The following is a 17,007-nucleotide window of genomic DNA, read 5'->3' on the forward strand; positions in this document are numbered from 1 at the left end:
AAAAAAAAAATTGCATTATACCTTGTTTGATAAGAAATTATATTTCTTCTCCTCTGATCCGACAAAAAAATATTTAATTACAAGACTGGTTTCAGATTATATTATAGTAATACCGATGTATTTATTATGTTTATAATATATATATATATATATATATATATATATATATAAATAACTTAGATTTATATCGCGCTTTTATAAACACTCAAAGCGCTCACAGAGAAGTGGGACCCAACATTCATTCACAACTGGTGGTGGTAAGCTACATCAGTAGCCACAGCTGCCCTGGGGTAGACTGACGGAAGTGTGGCTGCCAGTTTGCGCCTACAGCCCCTCCGACCACCACTAATCATTCATTCATCATTCATTCACCAGTGTGAGCGGCACCGGGGGCAAGAGGGAAGTGTCCTGCCCAAGGCAGTGATTTTTTTTGGATGTCAATAGGTGGGAAGCGAACCTGAAACTCTCAGGTTTCTGGCCGGCCGCTCTACCCACTACGCCATGCCGCGCCTATATTTATATGTATATATTACACACACACATTGTTGTATATATACATATAAATATGTATACATATATATATAGACATACATGTGTAGATCTACATATGTATGTCTATATATATATATGTATACATATGTGTATATATATCACGATGTGTGTAGTATATATATATATATATATATATATATATATATATATATATATATATATATATATATATATATATATATATATATATATATATATATATATATATATATATATATATATATATATATATATATATATATATATGGACGGCGTGGCACAGTGGAAGAGTGGCCGTACGCAACCCGAGGGTCCCTGGTTCAATTCCCACCTAGTACCAACCTCGTCACGTCCGTTTTGTCCTGAGCAAGACACTTTACCCTTGCTCCTGATGGGTGCTGGTTGGCGCCTTGCATGGCAGCTCCCTCCATCAGTGTGTGAATGGGTAAAATGTGGAAGTAGTGTCAAAGTGCTTTGAGTACCTTGAAGGTAGAAAAGCGCTATACAAGTACAACCCATTTATCATTTATTTATATATATATACCGAATAAACGCCTCTTCCTAATAATGGCCCATGTATAGCGATACACCACAACTGACTGGAAGTGGGGGGAAAAGCTGGGAAAGTAGGCAAAAGTCCTCAAAGTTTTAAAAAATCAATCACACAAGTCCCGCAGCTCGTCACCCGAGTCAAGGGATGCCCAGCATGTCCATAGCGCACGCCGCAAAGTCACACTGGAAGTGGGGGGGAAAGTTGGGAAAGTAGGCAAAAGTCCTCAAAATTTTCAAAAATCTTACCTGGGATGGATTCCCACAAGTCCCCCATGTCCCAAAATTTAAAAAAATGAATAAAAATCCAGGGGCCGGATTTTGGATGCCGGCGGGCCTTAGTTTGGAGACCAATTTCAAAAAGTGTCCCCAGCCGGGTATTGTTTTCCTCGGAGTTTATAGAGACTAAATCCAGCAAAAAAATGGCATTATAAACAAAGGGAGAGAGTTTAGAGGGGAAAAACATGCATTTTCCGGCAGGTGGGCTGTTGGTGCTGCCTGAAAAAGCACCCCCCCCCCCTAACTCCGCCTGTGGAGGTCCAATCATCACATGGTTTTCACAGTATACAGGGGGGGGGGTAAGGATGAGTCACTAGGGTGAGTTTCATGTTTCTACGACCATCCTAGCCAGAGATAGACAGGGGGTGCATTTTCTGGCAGGTGGGCTATTGGTGCTGCCTGAAAAAGCCCCCCCCCCCTAACTCCGCCTGTGGAGGTCCAATCATCACATGGTTTTCACAGTGTACAGGGGGGGGGTAAGGATGAGTCACTAGGGTGAGTTTCATGTCTCTACGACCATCCTAGCCAGAGATAGACAGGGGGTGCATTTTCCAGCAGGTGGGCTGTTGGTGCTGCCTGAAAAAGCACCACCCCAACTCCGCCTGTAGAGGTCGAATCATCACATGGTTTTCACAGTATGCAGGGGGGGGGGGGGGAGTGGGGGGGGTAAGGATGAGTCACTAGGGTGAGTTTCATGTCTCTACGAGCATCCTAGCCAGAGATAGATAGATTTTCAGGCAGCTGGAATCAACTCTTCACTGAAAATGCACCCCCACCATAACTCCATTTCTGGTACTTCGGGTACTTTTGGTAAAGTTATTTGTGAATGTTCAGTTTGAAAATTCTTAAAACCAAAACAACGATAGGTATCAGATGCATTCATTTATTAATGTATTCATCCATCCACCCATGAGCTTCTTACAGTTAAAGAAAATGTCATGTTTATAAAATAAATGTATTGGATCACGTCGAGTGAAGCAGCAAACATTCGTTCTCCTTGATGTCTCTAAAAAAGTACATATAGAGGCTAACTTTGGTGTATATATTCTTTAATACAATACTTCAATACATTTTCGGGACAGCAAATATTCATATATTAAATGGTTATTGTTCTCGCCTTATCTGAATGGTGGCGAAATCATTAAAGGCTCACAATTAATCCATCCATTAATATATCCAAAGTAAAGACAACTTGGATTATTTCACCTTGTTATGTACTTTTTTATGCCGAAAGAGGCGATGTACCCACTTGAATGACGACAAAATCATTAAAGGCAATGACGGCGAAATCTTTGAAGAATCACAATTAATCCATCCATTAATATATCTAAAGTGAAGACAACTTGGATTATTCACCTTGTTGTGTACCTTTTTCTGCCGAAAGAGGCGATTGAATGACGACGAAATCATTAAAGGCAATGACGGCGAAATCATTAAAGAATCACAATTAATCCATCCATTAATATATCCAAAGTAAAGACAACTTGGATTATTCACCTTCTTACGTACATTTTTATGCAGAAAGAGGCGATTTTAGACGAGTTTAGCTACTTTTCGAGACGGGTAACGCAACCGAGTGACGTAAGCGCGCTCCCGCCAGGGGGTGCATTTTACGCCGGGGGTGCATAATTCGGCACAACACCGGCCAATGCATCTGTTGCTTTTTTTAGATTTTAAATAATATTCATAAGGGACAAAAGCAATGTTTGTGACAACTGCAAGACACAGATATTCCACTCAGAAGGCATATTGGACTCACCGAAGACTGAAGCAGAGTACTCCAAGTTACTCCCATCCAAAAAACAATGACATTGGGCCATCGTAACAAGAGATTTTCTAATAATTGGGGGAGTAATTAATCAAATTTAGAAGTCTGTCTCTGCGGCGCAATTGGTCAGTGTCTTGGTGTTTTTTCTGTATCACTTCCTCAGTTTGTTCTCAAACCACGTGAATGTGGGCCTAACTTCTATTCGTTTTGAATGAAATCCCAATGGATCCACAGAGTTTGATGTTTACTACAATTTCTTAATAAGAAATGCCATTTTAAATGTGGACAAAACCAGCACTTAGAAATAAACACGACTTCAGTTGGGTTCCAAATCACTTTGTTACTAGTAGTTTGTCTGGATACTAAACAGAGTAAGCCCTACTAGGTTTAAGACAGCAGAGTGGCGCAGCGGGAGCGTGCTGGGCCCATAACCCAGAGGTCGATGGATTCAAACCATCCTCTGCTAAGGTTTAGGTTTCAGGTGATTCTTGTATTGAAACAAAGGCCAACACCCATTCAGCCCACAGCTGTCTTCTCTAACTCTTTGGGAATTACATTTATGATTCCTGCTAAGGTGAGAGTTTAAACATCTTATAAGTCAATCTCAACAGTACAGTTACAATCCATCCAACGGCCGGAGAATACAGTGACTTGAATGAATGACAGATTTCACTGGTTTGTGCATGACATTTTCATGGAACCCAGCATTCATGATGTTGAAGCCTGAGGTCTGCCTATATGAGAACCCTCTAAATTTGGTGTTGTGTGTGCTCAGCTGAACATGAGCTGATCAGGTATGTTGCAAACTACTTCATGATAAAAACACAGGACCTTGTTATTATTTATTTCCCGGTTTATGTATAAAGGTAAGAAGTAAAGTCAAAAAGAGGCTTGTTTCCACCCTGTTTCGAACAGGGGACCTTTGGCGTGTTAGGCGAATGTGATAACCACTACATCATGGAAACTGCTGCAAGAACACACCTTTGTCAAGACTTACAAGTTGATATTCGGCCGAGGGAAAACATGTGGCTCGCAAGTCTCATTGCTGTTATTGGCTGCATTGAATTTCTTGCCTTTTGTGGATGTTGTTATATCCCTTGTGCACGTAGAATGTGTTCCACTTTGTAGCATTTCAAACGCTCTTCCTCTTAACCGAGTTCATGAACAAACATTGTTATGCAGGCATTGGTGGTTCAGTGGTAGAATTCTCGCTTGCCATGCGGGAGACCCGGGTCCGATTCCCGGCCAATGCATCTGTTGCTTTTTTTGGATTTTAAATAATATTCATAAGGGACAAAAGCAATGTTTGTGACAACCGCAAGTCACAGGCATTCCACTCAGAAGGTATATTGGACTCACCGAAGACTGAAGCAGAGTACTCCAAGTTACTCCCATCCAAAGACAATGACATTGGGCCATCGTAACAAGAGATTTTCTAATAATTGGGGGAGTAATGAATCAAATTTGCAAGTCAGTCTCTGTGGCGCAATTGGTCAGCGCGCTAGGCTTTTAACAGAGGATGGTGGTTCAAGCCCAGCCAGGGACGACACTTTGCCACAAGCACAGTTTGAGCACAGTTTCTTGTACAACCCGTGTGCTTCTCTAAATTGGCACAATACTTTCGAGATAAAACGTGTGCCATGTTCGCAACCGTGCTTGTTTAAATTACTGATAATCAATGCTCTCCCCTCAAATTGGCTATCCGTTGAGTATAGGGTTATAGGCATCAAGTTGAAATCCATGATGTTCCAGGCGCTGTAGCTGTCAGTCAAGATGCCTGTTTGTTAAATGGGAGATGTTTGGCTGAAATCCTGTAGGTGTTTTTTCTGTATCACTTTCTCAGTTTGTTCTCAAACCACGTGAATGTGGGCCTAACTTCTATTCGTTTTGAATGAAATCCCAATGGATCCACAGAGTTTGATGTTGACTACAATTTCTTAATAAGAAATGCCATTTTAAATGTGGACAAAACCAGCACTCAGAAATAAACAAGACTTCAGTTGGGTTCCAAATCACTTTGTTACTAGTAGTTTGTCTGGATACTAACCAGAGTAAGCCCTATTAGGTTTAAGACAGCAGAGTGGCGCAGCGGGAGCGTGCTGGGCCCATAACCCAGAGGTCGATGGATCGAAACCATCCTCTGCTAAGGTTTAGGTTTTAGGTGAATCTTTGACTGATTATTGTATCGAAACAAAGGCCAACACCCATTCAGCCCACAGCTGTCTTCTCTAACTCTTTGGGAATTACATTTATGATTCCTGCTAAGGTGAGAGTTTAAACATCTTATAAGTCAATCTCAACAGTACAGTTACAATCCATCCAACGCCCGGAGAATACAGTGACTTGAATGAATGACAGATTTCACTGGTTTGTGCATGACATTTCCATGGAACCCAGCATTCATGATGTTGAAGCCTGAGGTCTGCCTATATGAGAACCCTCTAAATTTGGTGTTGTGTGTGCTCAGCTGAACATGAGCTGATCAGGTATGTTGCAAACTACTTCATGATAAAAACACAGGACCTTGCTATTATTTATTTCCCGGTTTATGTATAAAGGTAAGAAGTAAAGTCAAAAAAAGGCTTGTTTCCACCCTGTTTCGAACAGGGTACCGTTCGCGTGTTAGGCGAATGTGATAACCACTACACCATGGAAACTGCTGCAAGAACTCACCTTTGTCAAGACTTACAAGTTGATATTCGGCCGATGGAAAACATGTGGCTCGCAAATCTCATTGCTGTTATTAACTGCATTGCATTTCTTGCCTTTTGTGGATGTTGTTATATCCCTTGTGCACGTAGAATGTGTTCCACTTCGTAGCATTTCAAACGCTCTTCCTCTTAACCGAGTTCATGAACAAACGTTGTTATGCAGGCATTGGTGGTTCAGTGGAAGAATTCTCGCTTGCCATGCGGGAGACCCGGGTCCGATTCCCAGCCAATTCATGTGTTGCTTTATTTAGATTTTAAATAATATTCATAAGGGACAAAAGCAATGTTTGTGACAACCGCAAGACACAGGCATTCCACTCAGAAGGCATATTGGACTCACCGGAGACTGAAGTGGAGTACTCCAAGTTACTCCCATCCAAAGACAATGACATTGGGCTATCGTAACAAGAGATTCTCTAATAATTGGGGGAGTAATGAATCAAGTTTAGAAGTCATCCTCTGTGGCGCAATTGGTCAGCGCGCTCGGCTGTTAACTGAGAGGATGGTGGTTCAAGGCCACCCAGGGACGACACTTTGTCACGAGCACAGTTTGAGGGTTTTCTTGTACAACCTGTGTGCTTCTCTAAATTGGCACAATTGTTTTGAGATAAAACGTGTGCCACGTTTGCAACCGTGCTTGTTTAAAATACTGATAATCAATGCTCTCCCCTCAAATTGGCTATACGTTGAGTATAGGGTTATAGGCATCAAGTTGAAATCCATGATGTTCCAGGCGCTGTAGCTGTCAGTCAAGATGCCTGTTTCTTAAACGGGAGATGTTTGGCTGAAATCCTGTCAGTGTCTTGGTGTTTTTTCTGTATCACTTTCTCAGTTTTTTCCTAAACCACGTGAATGTGGGCCTAACTTCTATTCGTTTTGAATGAAATCCCAATGGATCCACAGAGTTTGATGTTTACTACAATTTCTTAATAAGAAATGCCATTTCAAAGTGGAAAAAACCAGCACTCAGAAATAAACATGACTTCAGTTGGGTTCCAAATCACTTTGTTACTAGTAGTTTGTCTGGATACTAACCAGAGTAAGCCCTATTAGGTTTAAGACAGCAGAGTGGCGCAGCGGGAGCGTGCTGGGCCCATAACCCAGAGGTCGATGGATCGAAACCATCCTCTGCTAAGGTTTAGGTTTCAGGTGAATCTTTGACTGATTCTTGTATTGAAACAAAGTCCAACACCCATTCAGCCCACAGCTGTCTTCTCTAACTCTTTGGGAATTACATTTATGATTCCTGCTAAGGTGAGAGTTTAAACATCTTATAAGTCAATCTCAATAGTACAGTTACAATCCATCCAACGCCAGGAGAATACAGTGACTTGAATGAATGACAGATTTCACTGGTTTGTGCATGACATTCTCATGGAACCCAGCATTCATGATGTTGAACCCTGAGGTCTGCCTATATGAGAACCCTCTAAATTTGGCGTTGTGTGTGCTCAGCTGTACATGAGCTGATCAGGTATGTTGCAAACTACTTCATGATAAAAACACAGGACCTTGCTATTATTTATTTCCCGGTTTATGTATAAAGGTAAGAAGTAAAGTCAAAAAAAGGCTTGTGTCCAACAGGGGACCTTTCGCGTGTGAGGCGAATGTGATAACCACTACACCATGGAAACTGCTGCAAGATACCACCTTTGTCAAGACTTACAAGTTGATATTCGGCCGATGGAAAACATGTGGCTCGCAAGTCTCATTGCTGTTATTAACTGCATTGCATTTCTTGCCTTTTGTGGATGTTGTTATATCCCTTGTGCACGTAGAATGTGTTCCACTTCGTAGCATTTCAAACGCTCTTCCTCTTAACCGAGTTCATGAACAAACGTTGTTATGCAGGCATTGGTGGTTCAGTGGAAGAATTCTCGCTTGCCATGCGGGAGACCCGGGTCCGATTCCCAGCCAATGCATCTGTTGCTTTATTTAGATTTTAAATAATATTCATAAGGGACAAAAGCAATGTTTGTAACAACCGCAAGACACAGGCATTCCACTCAGAAGGCATATTGAACTCACCGGAGACTGAAGTGGAGTACTCCAAGTTACTCCCATCCAAAGACAATGACGTTGGGCCATCGTAACAAGAGATTCTCAAATAATTGGGGGAGTAATGAATCAAGTTTAGAAGTCATTCTCTGTGGCGCAATTGGTCAGCGCGCTCGGCTGTTAACTGAGAGGATGGTGGTTCCAGCCCATCCAGGGACGACACTTTGTCACGAGCACAGTTTGAGGATTTTCTTGTACAACCTGTGTGCTTCTCTAAATTGGCACAATTGTTTTGAGATAAAACGTGTGCCACGTTTGCAACCGTGCTTGTTTAAAATACTGATAATCAATGCTCTCCCCTCAAATTGGCTATACGTTGAGTATAGGGTTATAGGCATCAAGTTGAAATCCATGATGTTCCAGGCGCTGTAGCTGTCAGTCAAGATGCCTGTTTGTTAAACGGGAGATGTTTGGCTGAAATCCTGTCAGTGTCTTGGTGTTTTTTCTGTATCACTTTCTCAGTTTGTTCTCAAACCACATGAATGTTGGCCTAACTTCAATTCGTTTTGAATGAAATCCCAATGGATCCACAGAGTTTGATGTTGACTACAATTTCTTAATAAGAAATGCCATTTTAAATGTGGACAAAACCAGCACTCAGAAATAAACACGACTTCAGTTGGGTTCCAAATCAGTTTGTTACTAGTAGTTTGTCTGGATACTAACCAGAGTAAGCCCTTTTAGGCTGTTAGTAGCTGCATTGCATTTCTTGCCTTTTGTGGATGTTGTTATATCCCTTGTGCACGTAGAATGTGTTCCACTTCGTAGCAGTTCAAACGCTCTTCCTCTTAACCGAGTTCATGAACCAACATTGTTATGCAGGCATTGGTGGTTCAGTGGTAGAATTCTCGCTTCCCATGCGGGAGACCCGGGTCCGATTCCCGGCCAATGCATCTTTTGCTTTTTTTAAATTTTAAATAATATTCATAAGGGACAAAAGCGATTTTTGTGACAACCGCAAGACACAGGCATTCCACTCAGAAGGCATATTGGACTCACCAAAGACTGAAGTGGAGTACTCCAAGTTACTCCCATCCAAAGACAATGACATTGGGCCATCGTAACAAGAGATTTTCTAATAATTGGGGGAGTAATGAATCAAGTTTAGAAGTCAGTCTCTGTGGCGCAATTGGTCAGCGCGCTCAGCTGTTAACTGAGAGGATGGGGTTTCATGCCCACCCATGGACGACACTTTACCACGAGCACAGTTTGAGGGTTTTCTTGAACAACCCGTGTGCTTCTCTAAATTGGCAAAATTGTTTTGAGATAAAACATGTGCCACGTTTGCAACCGTGCTTGTTTAAAATACTGATAATCAATGCTCTCCCCTCAAATTGGCTATATGTTGAGTATAGGGTTATAGGCATCAAGTTGAAATCCATGATGTTCCAGGCGCTGTAGCTGTCAGTCAAGATGCCTGTTTGTTAAACGGGAGATGTTTGGCTGAAATCCTGTCAGTGTCTTGGTGTTTTTTCTGTATCACTTTCTCAGTTTTTTCCTAAACCACGTGAATGTGGGCCTAACTTCTATTCGTTTTGAATGAAATCCCAATGGATCCACAGAGTTTGATGTTTACTACAATTTCTTAATAAGAAATGCCATTTCAAAGTGGAAAAAACCAGCACTCAGAAATAAACATGACTTCAGTTGGGTTCCAAATCACTTTGTTACTAGTAGTTTGTCTGGATACTAACCAGAGTAAGCCCTATTAGGTTTAAGACAGCAGAGTGGCGCAGCGGGAGCGTGCTGGGCCCATAACCCAGAGGTCGATGGATCGAAACCATCCTCTGCTAAGGTTTAGGTTTCAGGTGAATCATTGACTGATTCTTGTATTGAAACAAAGTCCAACACCCATTCAGCCCACAGCTGTCTTCTCTAACTCTTTGGGAATTACATTTATGATTCCTGCTAAGGTGAGAGTTTAAACATCTTATAAGTCAATCTCAATAGTACAGTTACAATCCATCCAACGCCAGGAGAATACAGTGACTTGAATGAATGACAGATTTCACTGGTTTGTGCATGACATTCTCATGGAACCCAGCATTCATGATGTTGAACCCTGAGGTCTGCCTATATGAGAACCCTCTAAATTTGGCGTTGTGTGTGCTCAGCTGTACATGAGCTGATCAGGTATGTTGCAAACTACTTCATGATAAAAACACAGGACCTTGCTATTATTTATTTCCCGGTTTATGTATAAAGGTAAGAAGTAAAGTCAAAAAAAGGCTTGCTTCCAACAGGGGACCTTTCGCGTGTGAGGCGAATGTGATAACCACTACACCATGGAAACTGCTGCAAGATACCACCTTTGTCAAGACTTACAAGTTGATATTCGGCCGATGGAAAACATGTGGCTCACAAGTCTCATTGCTGTTATTAACTGCATTGCATTTCTTGCCTTTTGTGGATGTTGTTATATCCCTTGTGCACGTAGAATGTGTTCCACTTCGTAGCATTTCAAACGCTCTTCCTCTTAACCGAGTTCATGAACAAACGTTGTTATGCAGGCATTGGTGTTTCAGTGGAAGAATTCTCGCTTGCCATGCGGGAGACCCGGGTCCGATTCCCGGCCAATGCATCTGTTGCTTTTTTTAGATTTTAAATAATATTCATAAGGGACAAAAGCAATGTTTGTGACAACCGCAAGACACAGGCATTGCACTAAGAAGTTATATTGGACTCACCAAAGACTGAAGCAGAGTACTCCAAGTTACTCCCATCCAAAGACAATGACATTGGGCCATCGTAACAAGAGATTTTCTAATAATTGGGGGAGTAATGAATCAAATTTAAAAGTCAGTCTCTGCGGCGCAATTGGTCAGCGCGCTCGGCTGTTAACTGAGAGGATAGTTGTTCAAGCCCACCCAGGGACGATGCTTTACCACGAGCACAATTTGAGGGTTTTCTTGTACAGCCCGTGTCCTTCTCTAAATTGGCACAATAGTTTCGAGATAAAACGTGTGCCACGGTTGCAACCGTGCTTGTTTAAAATAGTGATAATCAATGCTCTCCCCTCAAATTGGCTATCCGTTGAGTACAGGGTAATAGGCATCAAGTTGAAATCCATGATGTTCCAGGCGCTGTAGCTGTCAGTCAAGATGCCTGTTTGTTAAACGGGAGATGTTTGGCTGAAATCCTGTCAGTGTTTTGGTGTTTTTTCTGTATCACTTTCTCAGTTTGTTCTCAAACCACGTGAATGTGGGCCTAACTTCTATTCGTTTTGAATGAAATCCCAATGGATCCACAGAGTTTGATGTTGACTACAATTTCTTAATAAGAAATGCCATTTTAAATGAGGACAAAACCAGCACTCAGAAATAAACACGACTTCAGTTGGGTTCCAAATCACTTTGTTACTAGTAGTTTGTCTGGATACTAACCAGAGTAAGCCTTTTAGGCTTAAGACAGCAGAGTGGCGCAGCAGGAGCGTGCTGTACCCAGAACCCAGAGGTCGATGGATCGAAACCATCCTCTGCTAAGGTTTAGGTTTCAGGTGAATCTTTGACTGATTCGTGTATTGAAATAAAGGCGAACACCCATTCAGCCCACAGCTGTCTTCTCTAATTCTTTGGGAATTACATTTATGATTCCTGCTAAGGTGAGAGTTTAAACATCTTATAAGTCAATCTCAACAGTACAGTTACAATCCATCCAACGCCCGGAGAATACAGTGACTTGAATGAATGACAGATTTCACTGGTTTGTGCATGACATTTCCATGGAACCCAGCATTCATGATGTTGAAGCCTGAGGTCTGCCTATATGAGAACCCTCTAAATTTGGTGTTGTGTGTGCTCAGCTGAACATGAGCTGATCAGGTATGTTGCAAACTACTTCATGATAAAAACACAGGACCTTGCTATTATTTATTTCCCGGTTTATGTATAAAGGTAAGAAGTAAAGTCAAAAAAAGGCTTGTTTCCACCCTGTTTCGAACAGGGGACCTTTCGCGTGTTAGGCGAATGTGATAACCACTACACCATGGAAACTGCTGCAAGAACTCACCTTTGTCAAGACTTACAAGTTAATATTCGGCCGATGGAAAACATGTGGCTCGCAAGTCTCATTGCTGTTATTAACTGCATTGCATTTCTTGCCTTTTGTGGATGTTGTTATATCCCTTGTGCACGTAGAATGTGTTCCACTTCGTAGCATTTCAAACGCTCTTCCTCTTAACCGAGTTCATGAACAAATGTTGTTATGCAGGCATTGGTGGTTCAGTGGAAGAATTCTCGCTTGCCATGCGGGAGACCCGGGTCCGATTCCCGGCCAATGCATCTGTTGCTTTTTTTAGATTTTAAATAATATTCATAAGGGACAAAAGCGATTTTTGTGACAACCGCAAGACACAGGAATTCCACTCAGAAGGCATATTGGACTCACCGGAGACTGAAGTGGAGTACTCCAAGTTACTCCCATCCAAAGACAATGACATTGGGCCATCGTAACAAGAGATTTTCTAATAATTGGGGGAGTAATGTATCAAGTTTAGAAGTCAGTCTCTGTGGCGCAATTGGTCAGCGCGCTCGGCTGTTAACTGAGAGGATGGTGGTTCAAACCCACTCTGGGACGATACTTTGTCACGAGCACATTTTGAGGGTTTTCTTGTACAACCCGTGTGCTTCTCTAAATTGGCACAATTGTTTTGAGATAAAACGTGTGCCACGTTTGCAACCGTGCTTGTTTAAAATACTGATAATCAATGCTCTCCCCTCAAATTTGCTATACGTTGAGTATATGGTTATAGGCATCAAGTTGAAATCCATGATGTTCCAGGCGCTGTACCTGTCAGTCAAGATGCCTGTTTGTTAAATGGGAGATGTTTGGCTGAAATCCTGTCAGTGTCTTGGTGTTTTTTCTGTATCACTTTCTCAGTTTTTTCCTAAACCACGTGAATGTGGGCCTAACTTCTATTCGTTTTGAATGAAATCCCAATGGATCCACAGAGTTTGATGTTTACTACAATTTCTTAATGAGAAATGCCATTTTAAATGTGGACAAAACCAGCACTCAGAAATAAACACGACTTCAGTTGGGTTCCAAATCGATTTGTTACCAGTAGTTAGTCTGGATACTAACCAGAGTAAGCCCTTTTAGGCTTAAGACAGCAGAGTGGCGCGGCGGGAGCGTGCTGGGCCCATAACCCAGAGGTCGATGGATCGAAACCATCCTCTGCTAAGGTTTAGGTTTCAGGTGAATCTTTGACTGATTCTTGTATTGAAACAAAGGCCAACACCCATTCAGCCCACAGCTGTCTTCTCTAACTCTTTGGGAATTACATTTATGATTCCTGCTAAGGTGAGAGTTTAAATATCTTATAAGTCAATCTCAACAGTACAGTTACAATCCATCCAACGCCCGGAGAATACAGTGACTTGAATGAATGACAGATTTCACTGGTTTGTGCATGACATTTCCATGGAACCCAGCATTCATGATGTTGAAGCCTGAGGTCTGCCTATATGAGAACCCTCTAAATTTGGTGTTGTGTGTGCTCAGCTGAACATGAGCTGATCAGGTATGTTGCAAACTACTTCATGATAAAAACACAGGACCTTGCTATTATTTATTTCCCGGTTTATGTACAAAGGTAAGAAGTAAAGTCAAAAAAAGGCTTGTTTCCACCCTGTTTCGAACAGGGGACCTTTCGCGTGTGAGGCGAATGTGATAACCACTACACCATGGAAACTGCTGCAAGAACACACCTTTGTCAAGACTTACAAGTTGATATTCGGCCGATGGAAAACATGTGGCTCGCAAGTCTCATTGCTGTTATTAACTGCATTGCATTTCTTGCCTTTTGTGGATGTTGTTATATCCCTTGTGCACGTAGAATGTGTTCCACTTCGTAGCATTTCAAACGCTCTTCCTCTTAACCGAGTTCATGAACAAACGTTGTTATGCAGGCATTGGTGGTTCAGTGGAAGAATTCTCGCTTGCCATGCAGGAGACCTGGGTCCGATTCCCGGCTAATACATCTGTTGCTTTTTTTAGATTTTAAATAATATTCATAAGGGACAAAAGCAATGTTTGTGACAACCGCAAGACACAGGCATTGCACTCAGAAGGCATATTGGACTCACCAAAGACTGAAGCAGAGTACTCCAAGTTACTCCCATCCAAAGACAATGACATTGGGCCATCGTAACAAGAGATTTTCTAATAATTGGGGGAGTAATGAATCAAGTTTAGAAGTCAGTCTCTGTGGTGCAATTGGTCAGCGCGCTCGGCTGTTAACTGAGAGGATAGTTGTTCAAGCCCACCCAGGGACGATGCTTTGCCACGAGCACAATTTGAGGGTTTTCTTGTACAGCCCGTGTCCTTCTCTAAATTGGCACAATAGTTTCGAGATAAAACGTGTTCCACGTTTGAAACCGTGCTTGTTTAAAATAGTGATAATCAATGCTCTCCCCTCAAATTGGCTATCCGTTGAGTATAGGGTTATAGGCATCAAGTTGAAATCCATGATGTTCCAGGCGCTGTAGCTGTCAGTCAAGATGCCTGTTTGTTAAACGGGAGATGTTTGGCTGAAATCCGCTCAGTGTCTTGGTGTTTTTTCTGTATCACTTTCTCAGTTTGTTCTCAAACCACATGAATGTGGGCCTAACTTCTATTCGTTTTGAATGAAATCCCAATGGATCCACATAGTTTGATGTTGACTACAATTTCTTAATAAGAAATGCCATTTTAAATGTGGACAAAACCAGCACTCAGAAATAAACACGACTTCAGTTGGGTTCCAAATCACTTTGTTACTAGTAGTTTGTCTGGATACTAACCAGAGAAAGCCCTTTTAGGCTTAAGACAGCAGAGTGGCGCAGCGGGAGCGTGCTGGACCAGAGTAAGCCCTTTTAGGCTTATGACAGCAGAGTGGCGCAGCGGGAGCGTGCTGGACCCATAACCCAGAGGTCGATGGATCGAAACCATCCTCTGCTAAGGATTAGGTTTCAGGTGAATCTTTGACTGATTCGTGTATTGAAACAAAGGCCAACACCCATTCGGCCCACAGCTGTCTTCTCTAACTCTTTGGGAATTACATTTATGATTCCTGCTAAGGTGAGAGTTTAAACATCTTATAAGTCAATCTCAACAGTACAGTTACAATCCATCCAACGCCCGGAGAATACAGTGACTTGAATGAATGACAGATTTCACTGATTTGTGCATGACATTTCCATGGAAACCAGCATTCATGATGTTGAAGCCTGAGGTCTGCCTATATGAGAACCCTCTAAATTTGGTGTTGTGTGTGCTCAGCTGAACATGAGCTGATCAGGTATGCTGCAAACTACTTCATGATAAAAACACAGGACCTTACTATTATTTATTTCCCGGTTTATGTACAAAGGTAAGAAGTAAAGTAAAAAAAGGCTTGTTTCCACTCTGTTTCGAACAGGGGACCTTTCGCGTGTGAGGCGAATGTGATAACCACTACACCATGGAAACTGCTGCAAGAACACACCTTTGTCAAGACTTACAAGTTGATATTCGGCCGATGGAAAACATGTGGCTCGCAAGTCTCATTGCTGTTATTAACTGCATTGCATTTCTTGCCTTTTGTGGATGTTGTTATATCCCTTGTGCACGTAGAATGTGTTCCACTTCGTAGCATTTCAAACGCTCTTCCTCTTAACCGAGTTCATGAACAAATGTTGTTATGCAGGCATTGGTGGTTCAGTGGAAGAATTCTCGCTTACCATGCGGGAGACCCGGGTCCGATTCCCGGCCAATGCATCTGTTGCTTTTTTTAGATTTTAAATAATATTCATAAGGGACAAAAGCAATGTTTGTGACAACCGCAAGACACAGGCATTGCACTCAGAAGGCATATTGGACTCACCAAAGACTGAAGCAGAGTACTCCAAGTTACTCCCATCCAAAGACAATGACATTGGGCCATCGTAACAAGAGATTTTCTAATAATTGGGGGAGTAATGAATCAAATTTAAAAGTCAGTCTCTGCGGCGCAATTGGTCAGCGCGCTCGGCTGTTAACTGAGAGGATAGTTGTTCAAGCCCACCCAGGGACGATGCTTTACCACGAGCACAATTTGAGGGTTTTCTTGTACAGCCCGTGTCCTTCTCTAAATTGGCACAATAGTTTCGAGATAAAACGTGTGCCACGTTTGCAACCGTGCTTGTTTAAAATAGTGATAATCAATGCTCTCCCCTCAAATTGGCTATCCATTGAGTATAGGGTTATAGGCGTCAAGTTGAAATCCATGATGTTCCAGGCGCTGTAGCTGTCAGTCAAGATACCTGTTTGTTAAACGGGAGATGTTTGGCTGAAATCCTGTCAGTGTCTTGGTGTTTTTTCTGTATCATTTTCTCAGTTTGTTCTCAAACCACATGAATGTGGGCCTAACTTCTATTCGTTTTGAATGAAATCCCAATAGATCCACAGAGTTTGATGTTGACTACAATTTCTTAATAAGAAATGCCATTTTAAATGTGGACAAAACCAGCACTCAGAAATAAACACGACTTCAGTTGGGTTCCAAATCACTTTGTTACTAGCAGTTTGTCTGGATACTAACCAGAGTAAGCCCTTTTAGGCTTAAGACAGCAGAGTGGTGCAGCGGGAGCGTGCTGGGCCCATAACCCAGAGGTCGATGGATCGAAACCATCCTCTGCTAAGGTTTAGGTTTCAGGTGAATCTTTGACTGATTCGTGTATTGAAACAAAGGCCAACACCCATTCAGCCCAAAGCTGTCTTCTCTAACTCTTTGGGAATTACATTTATGATTCCTGCTAAGGTGAGAGTTTAAACATCTTATAAGTCAATCTCAACAGTACAGTTACTGTAACTCCCTCCACATAGCACTGACACAATGGCTTTCTTGAACTGATTTATTGAAGGCTTTCTTTCCCTTCAATTCACCGTGAAAACTGTTAATAAAATAAAGCACGTTACAAACGTAAAAATAACATGCACAGCATGTGGCTCAAACATTTACCGAAGTAAAATACAAACAGAAATGACAAATACCTCGTTGGCCTGCATGCTTCGTTTAGGAGGAAATTGTGATCTTCTGGCTCTTGTGGCCCAAACGCTGAAAGTCCTTGTGAAACTTTTTAGTCCTTGTAACCATCAGTCGCTCTCTTTATC

General features: G+C 41.9%; 1 long non-coding RNA gene and 13 other non-coding genes across 14 annotated transcripts in view; 10 read left to right on the forward strand and 4 right to left on the reverse strand.

Moving 5' to 3' along the window:
• The window catches only part of LOC133538252 (uncharacterized), a 96,531-nt gene that overhangs the window by 541 nt on the left and 78,983 nt on the right, over positions 1-17,007 (forward strand). The gene's annotated exons all lie outside the window — the stretch shown is intronic.
• trnag-gcc (transfer RNA glycine (anticodon GCC)) lies at positions 4,310-4,380 on the forward strand. Its single transcript has one exon. It is a non-coding gene; the product is annotated as a tRNA-Gly (tRNA).
• Positions 5,712-5,784, reverse strand: trnav-aac (transfer RNA valine (anticodon AAC)). The gene has a single exon. It is a non-coding gene; the product is annotated as a tRNA-Val (tRNA).
• On the forward strand, positions 6,290-6,367 carry trnan-guu (transfer RNA asparagine (anticodon GUU)). The gene has a single exon. It is a non-coding gene; the product is annotated as a tRNA-Asn (tRNA).
• Positions 7,690-7,760, forward strand: trnag-gcc (transfer RNA glycine (anticodon GCC)). Its single transcript has one exon. It is a non-coding gene; the product is annotated as a tRNA-Gly (tRNA).
• Positions 7,982-8,055, forward strand: trnan-guu (transfer RNA asparagine (anticodon GUU)). The gene has a single exon. It is a non-coding gene; the product is annotated as a tRNA-Asn (tRNA).
• On the forward strand, positions 8,719-8,789 carry trnag-ccc (transfer RNA glycine (anticodon CCC)). Its single transcript has one exon. It is a non-coding gene; the product is annotated as a tRNA-Gly (tRNA).
• trnag-gcc (transfer RNA glycine (anticodon GCC)) lies at positions 10,407-10,477 on the forward strand. The gene has a single exon. It is a non-coding gene; the product is annotated as a tRNA-Gly (tRNA).
• trnav-aac (transfer RNA valine (anticodon AAC)) lies at positions 11,816-11,888 on the reverse strand. The gene has a single exon. It is a non-coding gene; the product is annotated as a tRNA-Val (tRNA).
• trnag-gcc (transfer RNA glycine (anticodon GCC)) lies at positions 12,106-12,176 on the forward strand. The gene has a single exon. It is a non-coding gene; the product is annotated as a tRNA-Gly (tRNA).
• Positions 12,398-12,471, forward strand: trnan-guu (transfer RNA asparagine (anticodon GUU)). The gene has a single exon. It is a non-coding gene; the product is annotated as a tRNA-Asn (tRNA).
• On the reverse strand, positions 13,516-13,588 carry trnav-cac (transfer RNA valine (anticodon CAC)). Its single transcript has one exon. It is a non-coding gene; the product is annotated as a tRNA-Val (tRNA).
• On the reverse strand, positions 15,273-15,345 carry trnav-cac (transfer RNA valine (anticodon CAC)). Its single transcript has one exon. It is a non-coding gene; the product is annotated as a tRNA-Val (tRNA).
• Positions 15,563-15,633, forward strand: trnag-acc (transfer RNA glycine (anticodon ACC)). The gene has a single exon. It is a non-coding gene; the product is annotated as a tRNA-Gly (tRNA).

This window comes from Nerophis ophidion, linkage group LG01 (genome assembly GCF_033978795.1).
Source record: "Nerophis ophidion isolate RoL-2023_Sa linkage group LG01, RoL_Noph_v1.0, whole genome shotgun sequence".
Classification (NCBI taxonomy): Eukaryota; Metazoa; Chordata; class Actinopteri; order Syngnathiformes; family Syngnathidae; genus Nerophis; species Nerophis ophidion.